Below are 24,615 nucleotides of genomic sequence, written 5' to 3'. Positions count from 1 at the left end.
TTCTTTTTTTGTGTGCATGGGCAGCAGCTCATCAAGCACCTGCATGAACCAGAATGCATTGCAATTAGCTTGTATTAACCTCTTCCACTTCTGCATAGAAAATAGTTCTTCCAATTATATCCCCAGAGATACATATTTTCTGCTGTATAGAAAGGGATATAGCTATATATTTATATGGATTTTGAAGTAGAGATGAATGAAAGGTGTCTGTGCTGCTTCATGTGCTTCTCCATGAGATCCCTACCCCAGTGTTGAGGGGAAGCAAAGCTACTGAGCATGTTAGACCACCACTGACTTCAGAAGGATAGACAGCAGGAGGCACTACCAGAAAGGAAACTTTAATGTACACAAAAAGAATCATTAAAAACACTGGTATATTGCAATAATATTTGATACATTCACTGCAGAGTACTACTTTTCATGGGCTAACCCCTTTAATGATAATATCAGAACTTGGTTGCAAAATACAAATACAATAAAAATGAGTATAGAAATGCTTGTCTACCTGTTAGAGGCATACCAATTATTTTCTGTTAATGCTGAATTTCGTAGGTGTAAGTTATTTTACAAATTTAGGAAAAGGCGCCACCAAGCTGAACTCAATGTATAGGCTTTAGCTTGCATATTAAAGAACCAGCCCTTCCTAATGGCCTGACTAGTGAGGCTTGCAGAGATACCGGAGACTGGGTTTGATAGGAAACTATTCTTTGAAGAGTGAAATTCAAATCCCATTTTATTATGTTGTCAATGAACTGCTGAGATTCTCTTTTGCTTGTTAACATGATAGCAGACAGATGGGAAGAAACAGAACGTAGTGGTCTGTGAAAGTCAAATCAAAGGCGAGAGTTTGAAGAGGATACTCAGGTTACACAGGTGAGTCTTATATCCCAGCCGATGGTTAGAAGGATGACGGTTCCATTTGGTTGATCCAACACTTGGGTATCCCAATGCTGTAACAAAAGGAAATGTATAATAGGTTTTTAGTACTAGAAACAAAGAAGAAGAAAAAAAAAGAACATTGCCTATGGATTAAGCTTCTAAAGGTAATTTTACATTTACATTTGTTCAGTCAAGTCATAAAAGTATTAGACTTCATTGTGTTATCATATATAGTAATATAGTAATTATTATATTACTAGAATAGTAATACAATAGTTTAGTTATTTAGTATGTTCTTCCATTTTTCTTGTTTTATGTTATATTGTTTTTTGTGCCTATCGAATTCTAGATCAAATTCTTCAACGTGTCACATAGATCATGAAGTTGACCTCTGCAGCTAATCACTAGCCAGTAATTATCTTCAGCAGTCATGTGAATAATATACATGACGTCATCAAGGGTAGAAGTGGTGGGGAGGTAAGAACCACTGAAGCGCTAGTGGATATAATTAGTTAGTAATTGTTATTTTTTTTATTTTATACCATTTTCTGCTCTTTCCTAAATTCCTGGACAAATCCTTAAAATCCCATTGTGACGAATACCATACCCAGACTGACGTCGGACGTCAACTACGTAGATCCAGCGAGATATGGTATGGTCACTGGTTACCAAGGCATGACGTTACGTCCTCATGGAGGAGTGGGTAAGGTCAGACTTGGTACAGTTTTCTCATTACTCCTCCTGTCCACACGGACACAGAGAGGCAACAAGCCAACAAGCTGTGAGAGCCGTTTCACTGCCCCAGTGAAACAGCGTGTTCTCAGCCCGGGAAGACTGCCACCAGTTTCTTGTTTGCTATAAGCCCGGTCCACTAACGGGGTTATATAGGGTAAGAAACCAACCCGCGGTAGCGTATTACTTGGCCGAAGGCCCGCTTGCTGGCAAAAGTCTTTTAACCTGTAGCCGGCCCCTCCCCTCACGGCGTCTGGGAGGAGGCCACCCCCTTTGCTGGGCTGGCAGCGCATGAGCCACAAAACTGATTATGGCTCATGGCTTCAGACCAGAATGTTGCAGGGAGGTGGTTCTGGGACCAATGGATCCGCCTGGGTTCCGGCTACCAGTAGAGTCCAAGCATGGTACCGTTATTTGGTTTCTGTAGGGAGATATGTATATCTCCCCTCCCTGGCATCCCGCCACCAAGCTATGACCACGGGCCTGTTCATCGTAGCCACAGGGACACAAATATGCATCTGGTTTATGTCTGTGATGGAAGGGTGATTCATAATTCCTTATGAACCGCCAGTTCCATGATGTCTGATAATGTTAATTGAACTGGGGAATGGCCTAGACCCCCTGCAGGGAAGTTTTTCCTGTTCCATTAGCTGGATTCCTGGCTGGCTGAATGGAGGTGAGAAATGTAAACAAAGGTGGACTGCTAGATGCTCTCTGCCATCTGGCTGGCTTTGAAGCAGCCCCCCATCCTGTGGAGCTCACTACCTCTGCTACCTTTCAGCAGATGGTTGGTGTGGGAACATGGCTGACAGTAAATATTAATCCATATTCCTCACACCCATGATATGTGACATTTCAGGTATTGGGTGGCGTTAGGCTCTAAACTAGACCCCTAGCTTGTTTTACAGTTAGGGATCCATACTGATCAGCTATGCCTGGTATTGACAATACCCCTAGGTGCAGACATGATGCTTTGACACTTTGGTGATCTACAGATGTAGCAGCGCTAGTGATCACAGTAGAATCGCGTGAGCGCATAGTGATATCCTGATTCATTAGCTAATGAAGCACGTAAAATGAATAGTAAGAAAACTCAGGGTGCAATTTGGGTTTGTAAACAGCTGTATGTACTGTATGTCATTGATTTTATGCAAGGTTTGCTATACTGGACAACAAGTGCTTCATACATGGGCTTCTGACACCTGGACCATAGAGACGGAGAAAACCTAAAAAGTCCCCTCTGTCCCATAAGATAACACCATTATTGTAAATGTAAATGCATCAAGACCCAGAATTTTCAAGTAAAGCCTTTGGTCTTGCAAGATATATCAATAAATATATTATTTTATATTTGAGACAACTGACAATCTACAACCAGATATGACACCTCAGTGTCTGGCTGATCTTGTCTCATCAAAGTAATCTGTAACATACTCTCCAGGATTCAGATTTGCTCTTAGATCTTACAAAGACATCTGCGCTCCAGGAGTAATACAAGTTTACACAGATACTCTAACACTTCATTGTTATGTGATATACAGCAAGTACTGTAAAGTGTCATTCTATGCTATGTATGAGCCACAGCAGTAATAATTACATCCATGGCATTATTCCTAAAGAGGTCAAATAACTGGTGTTACCAAAATTATTTCCAGAAGAATAGTCTTATGGAAATACATGGAGGAAATGCCATGACAAGTTTTAATGTCTTAATCTTCGGTGCTACGTCTTGTCTTCAGAGCCCCTGGATATGGCCACTGCCTGTCAAAGAAAGGGGTCTCTAGATTAAAACCTCTAGATCAGTGGTGGCCAAATAGTAGATAATGATCTACCGTACCTGTGGACCTTACAGCAATGACCCCTAGGCCTTAATGTCAGGTCACCTGGCTGTTCTGCTGCCAGAAAACTGTCACTTTGTAGGTGGGTGTTTCATTGTTCTTGTCACCACCCTTTTCTAAATTCTCATTGACAAAAAGTCTTAACCAGTGCTTCCAGCTGGTCTGGGTTTCACACAATCCCTGTCAGGTAATATATGCTGGCAAGGAGCAGATCAGAGAGCAGTATGTGCCATAAGCCCCCTGAGGAGCCAGAGTGGAGGATGGGAGTGATATGTCCTCTGGCTGCAAAAGTCTATCACAGTGGTTTTCCTCACACCGTTGCTGTCAGAGCAGTGAAAAAAGGATGCACCCTTTCTTCCCTTGGGGCACACGAGATGGTAGTTGGGGTGTGCTTGGTGTTAAAGTTTTTGGTGTGGATGCTAGGCAGGAGATGTTTGTGCTGTAGCCAGCAAATGGATTCAGTAACCAGGCCAGATGTAACAGAATAAACGTGCCTCTTTACTGAAGTACATAATGAGGGTTGTAGTACTTCCAACAGGCTCAGAACACCGTTCTAACAATATACAGTGCTATTCTCCCCAGATGGTTTTGCATGGGTATATCCCAGGTTTCGGTTCAACTAACTTCAAGTCTGTTTCTCTGTAGAATCTGAGGATGGCAGTAATATTGTGAGAAATTAATCTGCACCTGAGGCATACAGGATTTAAGATATGACTGTCCAGGTTGTGTTCAAGTGTGGACAGTGTCTTAGCAGTATCCCACTCACAGCAGTAAAGTCTATAAGTTCTTAGGCAGCAATGTACCTTACTCACTCAGTTTGGTCAGTCGTTACAGATCCTAGAACTTTCTCTTTTTTTCTGGAGTAATACAATGTATAGATGCTTCACTTTTGGTAGATCATGCAGAGATGGTTAATCCCTGTAGTTGAGGCCTAGTACTGACTTGTGATGCAAAACACAACCTCTCACTTCTTTTGCAAACAGAAGCTAAACTGCAGTTATCCAGTCCACCTCCCAGACAGGGGCTGTCCCAGGGTCGATTTAACTCTGTAGGACCCATACAAAAACCATGTAGGGTATCCGTAGCAATAAATTACATAAACTCTAAGCAACAAACAATTTGCATGTAGCTCAAGCTCTGAGGTACTACATATGGTCATGTATGAAGAAGGTATGTCTGTGGAGCAAGTGCAATACGTAAATAATGGATACTGTCACTAATATAAGGAAATCTCTAAAAGAAGCATACAAAAATATGGAGCTGTGTCCACCCAGGAGATCATCTTACACAATAAAAGTAGAAAAATCCTGTCCACTTCTGCTCTAGAACTCTTCATGCAAATTAATCTTACGATGATAGTGACTTATTTTGCTTCTTACAGTCCCATGTGGAGGTGCAGTAATTCACGTTATGAGACCTACAATACCTCCCAAATGTTACACAAGAATGGCCCAAGTAGGGTGAGTCGGATGCAAATGTTTTCCACTCCTGGTAGATAGGAACAATTTCTTAAAGGAGTTTTACAGTGACCCATAACTGCTAAAGGGTTAATACCAGGTTCAGTGCTAAAGGGTTAATGCTATGGTTTACACTTAGAAATCTGTTAAAATGTTTACTGAGACATAACATGCACTATGTATCCCAAAAGGCTATGTATAGGTAGGAAAGAGTTCAATGGCAGTTGTTAGTTACCATTGCTGGGTAGTGGGCTGGTCCCATAATCCCTTGGTTAGTTGGTAGAGAGTCTACTACTGAACATTCAAGAAACAAGAACTGTTTTGTGAGTGATGCTGAAAAATAGGCCAAAACAGAAGTTATCTAGAAAAACACCCTTCCTGAGAGTGGAAAACTGCTAGAAAAAAGCAGTTTTGCTAATGAAAGAAACACTAGACATTTACAGAGGGTTGAGGACCATTAAAGAAGCACTCCCACAAAAAAATATGTTAATTCTCTGACTAGTTAGAAAGGTACATGATGTCAATTGAAGTGAAGGTATTCTGAACTATGACTGTATTTGTGAGTTATAACCTTCCTTCTGATCCTGATCCTTAGCTGTGTCATGTGACTACCATCCGCCGGCCCTCTTCTGATCTCCTTCCTTGCACCCCACTCAACATTCTAATATGAAGGGCACTCCTGCCACTATCAGGCAGGAAATCCCAAAAGTCCAGGGTATCCTCAAAAGAGGAACAAAGTGTGCTCCCCTCTGTTCACTGCCCGCATGGCACAGGGCAGCACTGGAGGCAGAATTAGGCACCATGAAGACTACAACGACCCTTATTGCTTCAACCACCACTCTCATCTAGCTCAACTCCCCATAACCATAAGAGGGCTGGCACGTAGTAATTGTCCAGTGGATTATATTCTTTTAGAGAAGGCGAAGAATGGCATAAAATATAATCCTCACCTTATCCCTGCCACTCCCATTCCAACTCTTTATTGTGCCTTGCCAGTCTCTGCTTCTTAGTCTTTCTTGACAAACAGAAAATGACCACTCAGGCAGTCACCGACTGAAGTGGGTCACGGCTGCAACCAGTGATTGGCTGAGCAATCATTTCCTGTGCATTGAGGGGGATAAGTATATAGAAAACAGCAGAGGTGCCTGAAGAGAAGCACAGAGGTTGGATAATGATATTCTCAACCTTTAACCCTTTGAAGATGAATGCTGTCCTTTTCTTTTCTTTAAAGATGGAGTATAAATGCCGGGTTTCTGCTGTTTTACACAGCAGACACCTGGAGGCAATGTCTGTGATCAACAATAGCACCGATCACAGACATTTAACCCCTCAGATACCATGGTCAATTATTACTAAGGCATCTGAGAGGCCTTTCCTCAGGAGTGTTGCACTTCATAAGGCCCGAACGGGTCCCCTGCGCTGAGATTGAGGGAGCCATTAAATTGCTGTGGTAGCCTCGAGCCTTCTTAAGGCTCCAAAGCTTGCCATTGCTATGTTCCTATGGAACCATGCCTGTGCTCTATAGGAACATAAATGCAGAAGAAGAAAGAAACTGAACCTTTAGGATGGTGCTGTCAGCAGGAGTCGGAAACAGGTAAGTATTGGTAACACAATACTTTTTATTTACAGCCGACGCGTTTCAGGGGCGGAGAGCCTCCTTTATCAGGACAATATACAGGTCCTTCTCAAAAAATTAGCATGTTGTGATAAAGTTCATTATTTTCTGTAATGTACTGATAAACATTAGACTTTCATATATTTTAGATTTATTACACACCAACTGAAGTAGTTCAAGCCTTTTATTGTTTTAATATTGATGATTTTGGCATACAGCTCATGAAAACCCAAATTTCCTATCTCCAAAAATTAGCATATTTCATCCGACCAATAAAAGAAAAGTGTTTTTAATACAAAAAAAGTCAACCTTCAAATAATTCTGTTCAGTTATGCACTCAATACTTGGTCGGGAATCCTTTTGCAGAAATGACTGCTTCAATGCGGCGTGGCATGGAGGCAATCAGCCTGTGGCACTGCTGAGGTGTTATGGAGGCCCAGGATGCTTCGATAGCGGCCTTAAGCTCATCCAGAGTGTTGGGTCTTGCGTCTCTCAACTTTCTCTTCCCAATATCCCACAGATTCTCTATGGGGTTCAGGGCAGGAGAGTTGGCAGGCCAATTGAGCACAGTAATACCATGGTCAGTAAACCATTTACCAGTGGTTTTGGCACTGTGAGCAGGTGCCAGGTCGTGCTGAAAAATGAAATCTTCATCTCCATAAAGCTTTTCAGCAGATGGAAGCATAAAGTGCTCCAAAATCTCCTGATAGCCAGCTGCATTGACCCTGCCGTTGATAAAACACAGTGGACCAACACCAGCAGCTGACATGGAACCCCAGACCATCACTGACTGTGGGTACTTGACACTGGACTTCAGGCATTTTGGCATTTCCCTCTCCCCAGTCTTCCTCCAGACTCTGGCACCTTGATTTCCGAATGACATGCAACAGTCCAGTGCTGCTTCTCTGTAGCCCAGGTCAGGCGCTTCTGCCGCTGTTTCTGGTTCAAAAGTGGCTTGACCTGGGGAATGCGGCACCTGTAGCCCATTTCCTGCACACGCCTGTACACGGTGGCTCTGGATGTTTCTACTCCAGACTCAGTCCACTGCTTCCGCAGGTCCCCCAAGGTCTGGAATCGGTCCTTCTCTACAATCTTCCTCAGGGTCCGGTCACCTCCACTCGTTGTGCAGCGTTTTCTGCCACACTTTTTCCTTCCCACAGACTTCCCACTGAGGTGCCTTGATACAGCACTCTGGGAACAGCCTATTCGTTCAGAAATTTCTTTCTGTGTCTTACCCTCTTGCTTGAGGGTGTCAATGATGGCCTTCTGGACAGCAGTCAGGTCGGCAGTCTTACCCATGATTGCGGTTTGGAGTAATGAACCAGGCTGGGAGTTTTTAAAAGCCTCAGGAATCTTTTGCAGGTGTTTAGAGTTAATTAGTTGATTCAGATGATTAGGTTAATAGCTCGTTTAGAGAACCTTTTCATGATATGCTAATTTTTTGAGATAGGAATTTTGGGTTTTCATGAGCTGTATGCCAAAATCATCAATATTAAAACAATAAAAGGCTTGAACTACTTCAGTTGGTGTGTAATGAATCTAAAATATATGAAAGTCTAATGTTTATCAGTACATTACAGAAAATAATGAACTTTATCACAATATGCTAATTTTTTTAGAAGGACCTGTACAACATGTAGCAGCATTCACATATAGCGGTTATTTAAACTCAAAAATGGCGCATGAGACCCAGGAAAGGTGGAGCAGGGGGAGGGAAAGGGGCGGGGGATGGGCGTGTATCACAGACAATAAAAATACGTCATCAGGCATTTCAAAGTCCTTACGGACCTATTTAGTAGTAGAACTGGTTTCCTTTAGAAGATATTTATTGTAGAGTGTGCTGTGAAATATAGCAGTACTAATGTGGTAGGATTAACCGCATTTTAGGTGGTTTGCGGGTGTGTAGATCTCTTACTAAGTATATATATAGAGTATAAAATTACTGTGCGCTATCAATATCTGGAGGTGTATTCGTTTCTTACACGCATATCTGGGAAATACACCAGAGTACAAACTCCAGTTGGACTATAGTGGTTTTATTTAGTTGGGTGCTTTTTCATATGAATATATGTTGCAAAACTAATTTGTTTAAAAAAGGGGGGAGCAGAAAAGGCACGGGAGATTATCCTCTCCAAGTCCAGAAGGTAGTAAGTATCAATATATTGTAGTGATGTGTTTTTTTTTATTATGAAACTGTATTGATTATTGTCATAGACACAGTTTCACAAATGTAACTAACAAACTTATTTGGGCAGCAATGTAGTACTGCAAATGTGTGCTATATAAGAATAGTATTAGTAGTTAAAAACTGAAGAAAAATAGATGGCCGGATTTTCAAAGAACAATCAGGGAAGGAAATAAATATAATATCATAAAATATTCTGGTGTGTAAGTCCATTATGTAAATATAAAAAATAATAAAAATTATTCTTGGTGAAATCCCGTTTGGTAAAGTATCACTAGATATTAGTTATTAGTGAAAAAATGTAAAAAAAAAAAAGAGGTTTTTAAAAAAAGTTTAAAAAAATAAGGTGTTAAAAAAAAAAGGAAGGGGGAAGGGAAGAAATGAAGAGAAATAGATTACCCTACAAGATGGTCTCATTTATTTAATTTAACCCTTGTGGCGCAAGGGTATCTAATTGGTACATCCAGTAGACTTCTCGTCGCTGGAGGATACTAAACCGATTATATGGGTTTTCTGGTATGTAATCGATTGGTGTGATCTTGATTGGGTGTTTCTCTCTCTCTAATGTAGAGGCACAATGTCTGGAGAGGCTATGTTTTTGGTAATGCTTTTGGATATTGTGCCTATGCTGGTTTAGGCCTACAGTGTAACTCCTGAGTTGTGCGGCCTACATATTGAAGCCCGCAGCTACACTCAATGAGATAAATTACATAGCTGGATTGACACGTTAGGTGATGCTTTATCGCAAAGGTAGTCCCATTTTTATTTGATGAGAAATATGTGCATTTATTGGTTATAACCTTACAGCATAGGCACTGACTTTTTCCACATCTGTAGCTGCCTATTTTTCTAGGGGGTAAGAGTGGGCCATCTGAACTCACTTTTTTGTGTTGTTTCGGCTTGCTAAGAGCGAGGAAGTTCTTAATCGTCGGGGCTCTCATATAGATCATTCTAGGCTTGGGGGGTAAATATTCGGCAAGGTATGGCTCCTGTAATAGGATATGCCAATATTTTGAGAAGATTGTGCGTATAGTGTTGTTGGATGTATTAAATTGTGTGACAAAATTTATATTCATTTCTGTATGTGTCCCTTGTTTTTTTTGTGGGCTGTAGACAGGTTTCTTGTATGTCAGTATTGGTTCTGCCATAGGCGTTTTTTAAAAGTTTCCTCGGATAGCCTTTATCAATAAACCTCCTTTCAAGAATTTTTGCCTGATTTTTAAAATCGCTATCAAGGGTACAATTTCGTCGCATTCATTTGTACTGACTATATGGGATGTTTTCCAACAATCTTTTTTGTTATGGAAACTCGAAAAATGAATATAGCTATTTGTATCAATAGATTTGAAATATGTTTTAGTGGCCAATTGGTTATTTTCAGTGGAGATAATAATATCTAAAAATTCGATCTTGCTTCTACTGTATTTTGGGGTAAAAGTAATTCCCCAACCTGTACTACTTATAGTATTGCAGAATTGTAAAGCAGTGTTTTTATCGCCATCCCATATGATAAAGATATCATCAATATATCGTTTGTAGTAGACGAGTTGTTGAATAGGGGGTACTGTGTTTTGGATGTATAGCCTTTCAAACTCCCCCATAAAAAGATTTGCAAAGGACGGGCCACTTTCATACCCATGGCGGTACCCCTGCGTTGATGGTATATTACGCTGTTGTAGATAAAGAAATTGTTCTCTAAAATGAAGCGCAGACTATCTAGAAGAAAATGTGCTTGGGGTGGTTTCAAAATGGGGTCTCTCTCTAGGACGGTTTTTACACACTGTATGCCCAAATCATGTTGAATGTTGGAATATAGGGCTGTAACATCCATGGTGAATAATGCATATGAGTCTTTCCAAGTAATGTCTTTTAATTCCCGAATTAGCTGACTAGAATCGTGAAGGTAGCTGGGTAATGTGCGTACATAGGGTTGCAGGAATAGATCCAGATAATGCAAGAGATTACTTGTGAATGTGGATAATTCCGTCTCCATTGATTAGTCTATTTTTTTCTTTGGGGGAAGTTTTATATTTTTAACCTCAAAATGCCTTTTAATTCTAAGGTTTCGCTCAAAAGGATTTACAGTATTAAATGGACAGAAGGATAATCCTTTCTCAATTAACTTGGTTTCGGTTGCAGTCAATATATGAGAAGAGAGATTAAAGATTTTTACAGTAGAAATAGATTCAGATTTGATTATCTCTAGTCTTTGGACGATTTTCCTTTTTTGAATACCTCCCCTACAACCTCGTGTTCGAGTTTTCTTTTTCCAGAAATGGGTCTGAAGTACTGTGTGATCTGGTGGGTGATTTTTTGGGAGTGTAAGGGGTGTGTGGAGGACTGTGTCGGACTGGCAGGGGAGGGTGATTTTGGCATGGCCTAAAAAAGGTACTAGAGCAGAGGAACCAGAATGTCAATTATCAATGGTGATGACATGGTTACTAGCTGTAGTCCCTAATGGGGGTGTATGATGCATGGTGAGATTACAGAGTAGAGAAATGTCTGTAGGAGGACTATCTGTGAGAGATGTAAATGTGCTAGGGGTGGTGTTTGGTGGGAGACGGCCAGTGTGGTTAATGGTAGGGGGGAGTGTAGCAGGTAGAGGCACTAGGGGCTCGAGAGTAGGACTATCATTGAAGACCTGTGGAACATTTGCTGGTTCCTGAATGGGGGAATCCATCGGGGCAAGTCGGGATCAGTTTTTGTGTTCAAAGTATTTGGTTTTTAGTGCCCTAAATTTCTCTAGGAAATCATCAGTTGAGGAGTTTTCTGCATCAGTGGGAAGTATGGCGTGAGAGACTGCTGGAGTGGGGATGAGTGTTGGCATGATGTTAGAAGGTATGTTCCTGCCGGATGCACCAGGGGCAGAAGAGGGCTGGGGGATTATATCTATATTGGGAAGTGGCAAACGCTGGGGAATGGAAGTGTGTCTCGTATTAGACTTGTCAAGACTACTGAGAAGGGTATTACCAGCCAAAGGATTGGCTAGTTGGACAGAGGCTTTATGGGCAATGTGGTTAGAGTGGCGTGTATCCGTCCTCACTTCTCCCTTATCGTTTTGTGGTTTGGAAGCATTATTCTTCTTATAGCGATGATTGATAAAAGGCCGCGATCTTTCATCTATAGGAACATAAGGGATTTCCCATAGCTTGCAATGGTAATTCATTGCAGTCTATGGGAGAAGCTATAAGACAATTGCATGTTCAAGTTCTCCAGGGGGACTTTAAAAAAGTTTTAAAAATATATAAAAATATATATATAAAAAATTCAAATCACCCACTTTTCCCATATTAAAAGTAAAAATAAACAATAAAAAATGAAGCTCATCAGCTCTGACATTTCCCAATATGCCCAAACTATTAAAATATAAACGCATTTATCTTGTATGGTGTAATTTTGCAATAGGAAAAAGTCTAAATGACCAATTTGCCAATTTGTTTGTCGCTTCACCTCCCAAAAATAATTGAATAAAAAATTATTAAAAAGTCAAACTCTAAAATGTTATCAATATAAACTACAAACTGCCCTGCAAAAAAATTTGCTTTTACATAACTCCATAGACTTAACTACAGTATTAAAAAGTTATGCCGAATCAGAATGATGGTGATGCAAGTAAAATATAGAAAAAATATTTTTTTTCCAAAGTTTAATTCCAAAACAATAATGACTATGTACATGTGGTATTGCTGTAATTGTACTGATCTGAAGAATGATGTTAAGTCAGTTTTACTGCATTTGAAATGCTGTAAAGATTAAACCCATAAAACAATGGCTGTATTGTGTTTTTTTTTTTTTATTTCCCCCCTATTTGGATTTTTCTTCAGCTTCCCACTACATCACATGCAATATAAAATGTTGCCATTAGAAAGTGCAACTTGTCCTGCAAAAAAGAAGCCATCATATGTCTATGTGGCTGGAAAAATAAAAAATTGTTTGACTCCAGGAAGGCAGGGAGTAAAAAATTTAAATGAAAAAATCTAACTTGCCACAGTTCTTAAGGGGTTAACAAGCATAAACACTTTGGTAAATGTCCCACAGTATTCTTTAAAAGTATTGAAAGCTGTCCTGTGGTTGGAATTGGGATCATTGCCTGCTATAGTCAGAAATTAGATTTTAGTCAAGTTCAAAAGAAGACATTTCACTGCTAATCCTCCTCTTTCCCCCGTATGTATAGAATCATTTATAGAGGCTAAAAAGAAAACAATGATGCATTCTCATTCTTAAGAGCTGCATTAAACCTGGTCAATAACATAGGTTGTCCTGTTCAAGGTGGAACAATGTTCTAAATCAATACAGTATGTCTGAACTGTGGGTTGTATGAGAAGAAACCCTACAGTGCTGTATTATGATGGACACTGTAGAGGGGATGTGACTACATAAGTAACAATACTGGTGAAAGGTTGTGTGCTAATGAATGCTGCTACTGATAAGTAAACATGAAAACTAGAACCAATATTAGTTAGAAAGGAAAATAGACAACCCAATTCTAGATACTATAGTTGACCTCCATTTGAGAAGCTGACTGCTTTGGTGGCCCGCAACTGTTGGGAGCTGCCTTCCAATTACAATATGTTCTGGGAAAAGATATAGCCAGTGTAATTAATGGAGATGGTTGCGGACCAATATGGGTCAAGATGAGTGGCTGAGTATTTCTTCAGGATCCTTTGATTAATGCAGGGAAAATCTGGACCACAGAACTATGCACTATGACATTAGTCCTGGATTCACAACCTTACAGTTTGGAAGGAAATTACAAAGAAAAATGCAGTGTAGAGGATGGGAGTGGTAGTTGCCCTGATGAAATGGTGTTGCCATGGTGTACTCCCTCAGGCAGTTGCTCCCTGGGAAGGGGTGCAGTGGAAATAAAGTACTGAAGAAGAGTCAAACATACAGTAACAAAGTCTTTTTTACCAAGCGCAACGTAGAACTTTAAATACATACGGCAGCAGGCTTCAAGTGCAATTCTTCTCTTGCATCAGTAAGGATATGGAGGCAGGTTGGTTGGTGGCAATTCCGCACTTACAGTAGGTGATATTGGCCATACTCCCTCACAGCAATGTCTTTAATGCTGAAGGCAGCAGCTCACTCTGCTGTCTGGAACCTTAAGGCTTTACTTGAGGATAATTGGAGTAGTTCTCTCTGGAGACTTTGTAAGAGGAGTAGGAGCTCTGCAGGTTGCTTCCTCTACTCTCTGTCTCTGCACAGGAACCTCCTTCTTGTCAGGGAGCAGGGCCAGCCCACTCCTACCAAGAGGGGAGGAGCAGGGTGGTTAGCGTTGCTCCTTGCCAACCTTTGCCATTCATTCCTTAAAGGGATTCTGTCACCTCATTTTAGCCTATAGAGATTGGGACATGCACGGCTAGATTGCTGCTAGCATGTCCGCAATATACCGGTCCCATAGGGCTGTGTGCTTTTATTGTGTTTAAAAAATGATTTTATATATATGTAAATGAGCCTGGTGAGGAGCCCAAGGGGCTGTACTAACCGTTCTGGAGCCCAGCCATGCCCCCCTGTGAAGGAGCCCAGCACCGCCTGCGTCCTCATAATCTCCTCCTTGCGCGAGCTCGCACATGCGCAGTTCCTTCCCTGAGGCTGATGCCAGCATAGGGAAGGAACACTATGCCGGCACTGTCCATGCGCAAGCTCGCGGCAATCTAACTGTGAGCAAGGAGGAGATTAGGACGACGCAGGCGATGCTGGGCTCCTTCACAGGGGGGCATGGCTGGGCTCCAAGAAGGTTAGTACAGCCCCTTGGGCTCCTTACCAGGGTAATTTACATATATATAAAATCATTTTTTAAACACAATAAAAGCCCACAGCCCTATGGGACCGGTATATTTCGGACATGCTAACGGCAATCTAGCCGTGCATGTCCGCAGCTCTATAGGATAAAACAAGGTGACAGAATCCCTGTTAATTAACTGGAAGACAAGACAATAAAATACATAATGCACAACAATATACAATTTGTAGTACTCCCAAGTCTGGGGTATTACACAATGAGATATAAGTTGGAAGACAAATGGAGAAAGAATAAGGACAGGTGCAACACAATCCGGCTGGCACTGACTGGAGTCTAAAGAATCTGTCTGCAGTCCAAAGAATCCTGAGGTCTTCACCACTGACCACTACGGTATAGACTTGGCTGTAAGAGATTCCTTTAATACAAACAAGGTCTTCTTACCACATTGGTTAGCTAAATTCAAAGACCTAATGAGTGTCCTCTCCTTTCTGAATGTTTTCCTACCCTGCAAACATTTGAAAATAGGAGCCTCATGAGTGCCAAAAGCCATATGAGTCCCCATAAGCAGTTGCAGCTGTAAGCTGCGGTAGAAGGTACAGAACAACAAGAGTAACTTCCCAGGGAAAGAGGTTTGCAAAGAGTGGGCAATGCTCAAGCAGATAGCTATGCATGTATGAGACAGCGCACAGGACCATGTGTGGCAGAGAGCTGCACAGAGATGCAGAAGGCTCAGTGGTAAGACATGACAGTAGTTGAAAAGCATAAGAACACTGGAGAAAGAGCCTCCTAGCTGGTGGGTTCCCTATCAACTTAAAACACCCAGCATGAGATTCTGCAAGGGAGCCAGAGACATGTGTCAGCAAAAAAACTGGAACAGCAACAGGAGGCACCTGGTATACTAATGCCGAGACTGTAATTGGATTAGTTGTTTCTATCACTTTCTATGCATAATAGAGATTTTTAGTGATGTTGTTTCTGCATAAGGCCTCATGCACTGGAATGTAAGTATTTTGTGGTCCGTAAACTGCGGATCTGAAAAACATGGATACCAGCCGTGTGCACGCCGCCATCTTATTTTCACGTCCTGTAGAAATATCCTATACTTGTCCGCAAAATGGACAAGAATAGGACATGTTCTATGTTTTTTTTTTTTTTTTTACAGGGCCGCGTAACAGACATACGGATGTGGGCAGCACACATTGAATTAAAATGAATGGTTCCTCATCTGATCTGCAAAAAATGTGGATCAGATACGGACCAAAATATGGTCCTGTGCATGGGGCCTTAGTATGAGGTTTAATTCCGACTTGTTAAAATGATAGTGACTCTTTGTGAGAAAATGAAGAGATTTGCTATGCAAATGATCTGGTGTCTGAGACTTTCCTCACCAAGGTAACCACCTGCCCGCACCACACATTATAAAGCTGCAGATATTCCCAGAACCGATCCAGTGTTCTGAATGGGTAAGAAAAAAATCCTCTCTCAAAACAGGAGTATTCCGTACAACATTTCAAGTCTACCCAGGGTTCTTATAAACTTATCTTCTGCAACCCGTCTATTCTGCTCTTAATCCTGCTGCAGAGGTTTTGAAGATTTTGAGCTTTTAGATGTGGAGAAAGTGATGCCTTTTGAGGCTGTTTATTTGCAGGCTCTCTGTTAGGGTGCATCCAGACAACCATATTTCTGAGTCCGCCTTTGTTCCACAATTTTGTGGAACGGGTGCGGATCCATTAATTTCAATGGGGCCGCAAAAGATTTGGACAGCACACCGCATGCTGTCCGCATCATTAGTTTCGTTCCCCGGCCCCGCAAAAGTATAGAGCATGTCCTATTCTTGTCCGCAAGAATAGCCAATTCTATTTAGGGCTGGCCCTGTGTGGAACATACACGTCTGGTATCCGTGTTTTGGAGATCCGCAATTTGCTGACTGCAAAAAACTTACAGTCATCTGAATGTAGCCTTAGGTTCACATCCCTCTTGATCTTTCTCCCTATTTCCAAATCTTTGCTTTTAGCCATCACTATCAAATGTCGTTCTCCATATCCATAGATTCCTAATCACCTTATCCTGCAGTAAACATGTTCTACTGTACCTGATCTTTCACGATCTTCTTACTTCCAAGAATCCATTCTTTCAGGGTTGCTCTTCTTTCTTCCTTCTAAGCCAAGCCAGTGACCCACTAAGCTTTGGCATATTCTATGACATGTTTTATGATGTTTTATGCTATGTTATACTCTGTATGCTGAATCAGAGGGTTTATTCCAGTCCCTTAGCTACTATTGCCAGTGGAAGGGGTTGTCCCATGAATAATATTCTAGTTTTCAAACCAGCAACTGGATCTGAATACTTTTGTAATTGCATATAATTAAAAATGTATTATAGCCACTGAGTTATTCACTGAAATCTATCTGTAAAGCGCCACCTGCTGTTTGCTCTTTTTATAATTTCTCTGTCCTGCTCACTGAGATGGAAGCACATGTTCAGTTCCATCCTTCAGCTGCAGCAGACAGGATACGCACTCTAAGCTGCCAGCTTGAAATACATCTAGCAGAAAAATTGAAGCGATAAAATGGGAGATGTCTGGAACCATGTGAGTTTGTTAGAGGTTGACATGTACTAGTTTATGTATGATTTTAGTTTTTTAATTATGGGACAACCCCTTTTAAGCTTGGCGTCTTCTCAGTTACCACAGAGGTACTTAGTCTGTGCTGGTTGGTTTGAGTGTACAGTTTGAGCAGTGGAAACTGTAACCCCAGGGATAACTCCAGGAAAATGTCAGGGATGGATTTTAAGTAAGAAATCTTAATTAGATTGAGCCGCCATAAAAAGATCACATGCATGCATCAGTCTGTGAAGGTAATGCTTGTCCAAGCCTACTGACTTCACAGCCACTGATTGGGTCTAAACACTTCCCGCTCCCAGTCATATAATTGCTGCATCTTGCAAGTTTCTGAGAATTTACACCTCGTAGTGGGAATTGTAACTTTTTGTAAGGAATTGCACTCCTCGACCGGATAGGGTTATAAAGTACTATTTATTTGAAAGTGCATCTCTGCAGGGAGCTTGTGGAGGTAGCCCACTGATTAAGCCCCAGAACCTGCTGCAATCTTGTTGGAACAGATTAAGAACCGTACCTCCATCTTGTGGAAGATAGATTGAATCTTTGGAGAAAATCTATCATTCCCCTTATGTCAACTTGTGGCTTATAAAATTTGCGACTTTTCAATGCCATTGCAACTTTTCTAGTCGCAAGTGGCTTTTTACACTGCCCTTGGCAATTTTATAAAAAAAGGGGGCTTGGTAGGGGAAGAGTGTGGGCTGGACCACTGACCCAGGCTAATTCATCATTATGTGAACCCTACTGTGTTGAGCTCCAAGGAAGATGGATGGTCACTGCACCTCTGCTAATGAAATTGCAACAGCGGAAAAGGCTTCAATTTTCACAGCAATATCAGAATTGGACATCTACTGATTGGCAAAGGGTTGCCTTCTCCAATGAGTTACGTTTTCTGCTTTATCCAATAGATGGATGTTGGCATTTCAAGCAAGAAACATCTGAGAACAGACACCCTACAACCATTGCGGGAAGAACAGCTGGTGGTGATAGTGTTATGAACTGGGGAATGTTTTTGTGGCATTCTCTGGCCCTACTCTTCCATTAAGAGTGCAATTGCAACTGATTTGGGTATGAATTCACCCTTGAAGATCACTTACACCCATACATGCTGATTGTTATCCCTGGGGAAGATAAGGACTTTCTGCAAGACAATGCAACATGTCACATGGCTAGAAATGTCTAACATTGGTTCAAAGAGCATGACCAAGACTTCAAAGTACTACCCTGGCCCCCTAATTCCCCAGACTTGAACCCAATTGAGCATCTATGGGACCACATTGATTGTTGTATTTGCTCTATGGATCCTCTCCCACTCACCCTCCAGAAGCTGTGGGATGCACTGCAGTCAGCATGGCTCCAGATACCTGTGACAACCTACCAGGACTTTATAGAGTCACTCTCAGGCCATCTAGCTGCAGTCTGTGCTGCACACAAAGGTTACTCTGGATATTAGCTAGTGGTCATAATAATGTGACTCGACTGTGTAGGTGCTACATGTTAGCAGCTCATTAATAACAGATTTTTTTAAATAAAGAAGCACAGTTTATTAAAATATAGTTTTTTAAATCCCTTAAGTCTACACGGTAATGTGTATAACTATGTATTTGTATATTGTACACAATTAAAATAGGCTCCAAAACTGAACATCCCAACCATGTTCCTGTGTAGAAGACAAACAGAGCTATTGACACAAGCAGCTAAAATTGTGGGGTAAAAAGCAACACAGGGACCCTGGAAAGTGGAACTGAAATTTTCTAAACACCTTACAATTAGCAGGACATACAATGCAACTGAATATAAGGGTAGGCAGGGTAGGTACACACATTGCAGCATCTGTGTGATGCCGACTCCTCAAACACGTGTGGTGTCCATTAAGAACACAATTTTTAAGATAATACCTAAGATTCTCCCCACAAAATTTTGAGACCATTGGGCACTGCTTGTGGACTTGGGCCACACTTTGACGCCACAATGTTTTCCCCTACCCTGACAAATTGGAAGAGGTAAGTCTGGTGGTTTTAACTTTAAATGAAAGTTTTATTTATTTTGTTATCTAATATTGCCAACCGCACACCTGCAGCATTTCCAGCTACATCTTTAACGGGTTGTCGAAAAAGATTTTTTTTTTTTAAAGAGTCAAAGTGATGACCCTAGTTACCAAGTCATTGATATTTCCAGCCACTTCCAGTGTGTCAAGTCAAGACCCAGAAGTAGAGGGCAGACAGGACCCAAGCAGCATCAGAATGGCAGCAGTGGGGAATTAGTGAGGCAGCAACGTATAAAGTAGCAAATTATGTATGGTGTATGTTCTAGAAGTGACTCTACAGGGAGTGCAGAATTATTAGGCAAATAAGTATTTTGACCACATCATCCTCTTTATGCATGTTGTCTTACTCCAAGCTGTATAGGCTCGAAAGCCTACTACCAATTTAAGCATATTAGGTGATGTGCATCTCTGTAATGAGAAGGGGTGTGGTCTAATGACATCAACGCCCTATGTCAGGTGTGCATAATTATTAGGCAACTTCCTTTCCTTTGGCAAAATGGGTCAAAAGAAGGACTTGACAGGCTCAGAAAAGTCAAAAATAGTGAGATATCTTGCAGAGGGATGCAGCACTCTTAAAATTGCAAAGCTTCTGAAGCGTGATCATCGAACAATCAAGCGTTTCATTCAAAATAGTCAACAGGGTCGCAAGAAGCGTGTGGAAAAACCAAGGTGCAAAATAACTGCCCATGAACTGAGAAAAGTCAAGCGTGCAGCTGCCAAGATGCCACTTGCCACCAGTTTGGCCATATTTCAGAGCTGCAACATCACTGGAGTGCCCAAAAGCACAAGGTGTGCAATACTCAGAGACATGGCCAAGGTAAGAAAGGCTGAAAGACGACCACCACTGAACAAGACACACAAGCTGAAACGTCAAGACTGGGCCAAGAAATATCTCAAGACTGATTTTTCTAAGGTTTTATGGACTGATGAAATGAGAGTGAGTCTTGATGGGCCAGATGGATGGGCCCGTGGCTGGATTGGTGAAGGGCAGAGAGCTCCAGTCCGACTCAGACGCCAGCAAGGTGGAGGTGGAGTACTGGTTTGGGCTGGTATCATCAAAGATGAGCTTGTGGGGCCTTTTCGGGTTGAGGATGGAGTCAAGCTCAACTCCCAGTCCTACTGCCAGTTTCTGGAAGACACCTTCTTCAAGCAGTGGTACAAGAAGAAGTCTGCATCCTTCAAGAAAAACATGATTTTCATGCAGGACAATACTCCATCACACGCTTCCAAGTACTCCACAGCGTGGCTGGCAAAAAAGGGTATAAAAGAAGAAAAACTAATGACATGGCCTCCTTGTTCACCTGATCTGAACCCCATTGAGAACCTGTGATCCATCATCAAATGTGAGATTTACAAGGAGGGAAAACAGTACACCTCTCTGAACAGTGTCTGGGAGGCTGTGGTTGCTGCTGCACGCAATGTTGATGGTGAACAGATCAAAACACTGACAGAATCCATGGATGGCAGGCTTTTGAGTGTCCTTGCAAAGAAAGGTGGCTATATTGGTCACTGATTTGTTTTTGTTTTGTTTTTGAATGTCAGAAATGTATATTTGTGAATGTTGAGATGTTATATTGGTTTCACTGGTAAAAATAAATAATTGAAATGGGTATATATTTGTTTTTTGTTAAGTTGCCTAATAATTATGCACAGTAATAGTCACCTGCACACACAGATATCCCCCTAAAATAGCTAAAACTAAAAACAAACTAAAAACAACTTCCAAAAATATTCAGCTTTTATATTAATGAGTTTTTTGGGTTCATTGAGAACATGGTTGTTGTTCAATAATAAAATTAATCCTCAAAAATACAACTTGCCTAATAATTCTGCACTCCCTGTATAGTTAGCCAGGATGCATATTTGTGCTGTAGATGACTCTGTCATTTTTAAGCGAGGTTACTTTGTTGTGTTGCATTTTTTAGCATCTGATGCATGTTGTGTGTCGGTTGACTTGTAGCAGATTGTGGGGTGCAGCTTCATCATTTGCCCTATGGTTAAAACAGCCCAGTATACAAACCTCAGAACAGTCCCTAATTATTTCTGCTACCGGAAACAGACAAGTCATGGGTGAGATACCTTTAAACCAGACCAAGAAGGAAGGACTGAGTATAGGACTCATCAACAGAACTTAAGTCAAAAACAAATACACAGTGTTAATAAATCCTAAGAACATGCTAAGGGACTACACAGCCATGCCAATGAACAGAGCTAGCTTTATATAGGGTGAGTAGTTGCTGGAATTACAAACAAGTGGCTCATTAAGCTAGGTAATGGGGCATAGTGATGTTGGAGGACAATGGCTAATTTAGCGTGTATTCATGCTCAGTGCTAGGGTCAATATCAAGTATACCTAAAGCCCTTGTGTCTGGCATAGTTTTATGGTGAACGTACAGTGAAATAACATGGGAATAAAAGTCATAGTTCTCCAAATAACTGCTTAAGCCAAAGGTAGAATTCGGTAGTAAATTGAGCCATAAAAGTGTCTACAAGGCCCCATTAAAAGAGCCAGTGCTCTCTAGTTAAGTTAAAGTGAAGTATGCGCCAAATTTATTATGTTTCTAGACACATTTTATTCCTACAATTTTGATTAGAGTTAGTGAACTTACAATGGAGGCCAAATTTACTATATATAAGTACATATGTATAAGTATTCCAGCCATGAGCTGACATAAGGAAAAGTGTCCAAAATGAATCTTACTAAATATATTACACAATTTGCTCTAACGATATAGTTTACAGAATTTGCTAAATTTCCTTACAGTACTAGTAATTAGGGATGAGCGAACTCGAACTGTATAGTTCGGGTTCGTACCGAATTTTGGGGTGTCCGTGACACGGACCCGAACCCGGACATTTTCGTAAAAGTCCGGGTTCGGGTTCGGTGTTCGTCGCTTTCTTCGCGCTTTTGTGACGCTTTCTTGGCGCTTTTTGAAAGGCTGCAAAGCAGCCAATCAACAAGCGTCATACTACTTGCCCCAAGAGGCCATCACAGCCATGCCTACTATTGGCATGGCTGTGATTGGCCAGAGCACCATGTGACCCAGCCTCTATTTAAGCTGGAGTCACATAGCGCCGCCCGTCACTCTGCTCTGATTAGCGTAGGGAGAGGTTGCGGCTGCGACAGTAGGGCGAGATTAGGCAGATTAACTCCTCCAAAGGACTTGATTAACTGATCGATCTGCAGCTGTGGATCATTGAGCTGCTGATCCTCAATTGCTCACTGTTTTTAGGCTGCACAGACCGTTTGTCAGTCACATTTTTCTGGGGTGATCGGCGGCCATTTTGTGTCTTGTGGTGCGCCAGCACAAGCTGCGACCAAGTGCATTTAACCCTCAATGGTGTGGTTGTTTTTTGGCTAAAGCCTACATCAGGGTGAAGCTGTCACACCAAGTGCATTTAACCAGCAATAGTCTGTTCATTTTTTGGCCATATACAAAATCAGGGGCAAGCTGCGCCTGTCACCAAGTGCATTTAACCCTCAATGGTGTGGTTGTTTTTTGGCTAAAGCCTACATCAGGGTGAAGCTGTCACACCAAGTGCATTTAACCAGCAATAGTCTGTTCATTTTTTGGCCATATACAAAATCAGGGGCAAGCTGCGCCTGTCACCAAGTGCATTTAACCCTCAATGGTGTGGTTGTTTTTTGGCTAAAGCCTACATCAGGGTGAAGCTGTCACACCAAGTGCATTTAACCAGCAATAGTCTGTTCATTTTTTGGCCATATACTAAATCAGGGGCAAGCTGCGCCTGTCACCAAGTGCATTTAACCCTCAATGGTGTGGTTGTTTTTTGGCTAAAGCCTACATCAGGGTGAAGCTGTCACACCAAGTGCATTTAACCAGCAATAGTCTGTTTATTTTTTGGCCATATCCCAGTCTAATTCTGTCACTAAATCCATACCGGTCACCCAGCGCCTAAATACTAGGCCTCAAATTTATATCCCGCTAAATCTGTCCCTAGTGCTGTAGCTGGGCGAGTTATTTAGTGTCCGTTCAAGCACATTTCTTGTTCTGGGTTGAAATACAATTCCCAATTTAGCAATTTCATAATTTAGTGGTTTCTGCTATATCAGAGCTATTTGAAATCTATCCCTAAAAGGGTATATAATATTCAAGGTGCACATTGGGTCATTCAGAATAACTTCACACACACCCGCTACTGTGTATTTCCAAGTCTAATTCTGGCACTAAACCCATACCTGTCACCCAGCGCCTAAATACTAGGCCTCAAATTTATATCCCGCTAAATCTGTCCTTAGTGCTGTAGCTGGGCGAGTTATTTAGTGTCCGTTCAAGCACATTTCTTGTTCTGGGTTGAAATACAATTCCCAATTTAGCAATTTCATAATTTAGTGGTTTCTGCTATATCAGAGCTATTTGAAATCTATCCCTAAAAGGGTATATAATATTCAAGGTGCACATTGGGTCATTCAGAATAACTTCACACACACCCGCTACTGTGTATTTCCAAGTCTAATTCTGGCACTAAACCCATACCTGTCACCCAGCGCCTAAATACTAGGCCTCAAATTTATATCCCGCTAAATCTGTCCTTAGTGCTGTAGCTGGGCGAGTTATTTAGTGTCCGTTCAAGCACATTTCTTGTTCTGGGTTGAAATACAATTCCCAATTTAGCAATTTCATAATTTAGTGGTTTCTGCTATATCAGAGCTATTTGAAATCTATCCCTAAAAGGGTATATAATATTCAAGGTGCACATTGGGTCATTCAGAATAACTTCACACACACCCGCTACTGTGTATTTCCAAGTCTAATTCTGGCACTAAACCCATACCTGTCACCCAGCGCCTAAATACTAGGCCTCAAATTTATATCCCGCTAAATCTGTCCTTAGTGCTGTAGCTGGGCGAGTTATTTAGTGTCCGTTCAAGCACATTTCTTGTTCTGGGTTGAAATACAATTCCCAATTTAGCAATTTCATAATTTAGTGGTTTCTGCTATATCAGAGCTATTTGAAATCTATCCCTAAAAGGGTATATAATATTCAAGGTGCACATAGGGTCATTCAGAATAACTTCACACACCCGCTACTGTGCATTTCCAAATCTAATTCTGTCACTAAACCCATACCTGTCACCCAGCGCCTAAATACTAGGCCTCAAATTTATATCCCACTAAATCTCTCGTTACCGCTGTCCTGTTGTGGCTGGGAAAGTTATTTAGTGTCCGTCAAAGCACATTTTTTGTTCTGGGTTGAAATACAATTCCCAATTTAGCAATTTCATAATTTAGTCGTTTCTGCTATATCAGAGCTATTTGAAATCTATCCCTAAAAGGGTAGATCATATTGAAGGTGCACATAGGGTCATTCAGAATAACTTCACACACACGCTTCTGTGCATTTCCAAGTCTAATTCTGTCACTAAATCCATACCGGTCACCCAGCGCCTAAATACTAGGCCTCAAATTTATATCCCGCTGAATTTGAATACAATACATTGGGCCAAATAATATATTTGTTGTTGTGGTGAACCATAAC

The 24,615-nt window shown here is 41.3% G+C and overlaps 1 long non-coding RNA gene across 1 annotated transcript in view; it reads right to left on the bottom strand.

Annotated features, from left to right (window-relative positions):
- Positions 1-317: 317 nt before the first annotated feature.
- Positions 318-24,615, bottom strand: part of LOC122936331 — a 50,690-nt gene continuing 26,392 nt past the window's right edge. The window contains exon 2 of the long non-coding RNA XR_006388916.1: positions 318-950. This is a non-coding gene — a long non-coding RNA (uncharacterized LOC122936331). The remainder of the gene's footprint in view (positions 951-24,615) is intronic.

This window comes from Bufo gargarizans, chromosome 1 (assembly GCF_014858855.1).
Source record: "Bufo gargarizans isolate SCDJY-AF-19 chromosome 1, ASM1485885v1, whole genome shotgun sequence".
NCBI classification, from domain to species: domain Eukaryota; kingdom Metazoa; phylum Chordata; class Amphibia; order Anura; family Bufonidae; genus Bufo; species Bufo gargarizans.
The sequence above is the reverse complement of the archived record's forward strand: the minus strand, read 5'-3'. Positions and strand labels throughout refer to the sequence as shown.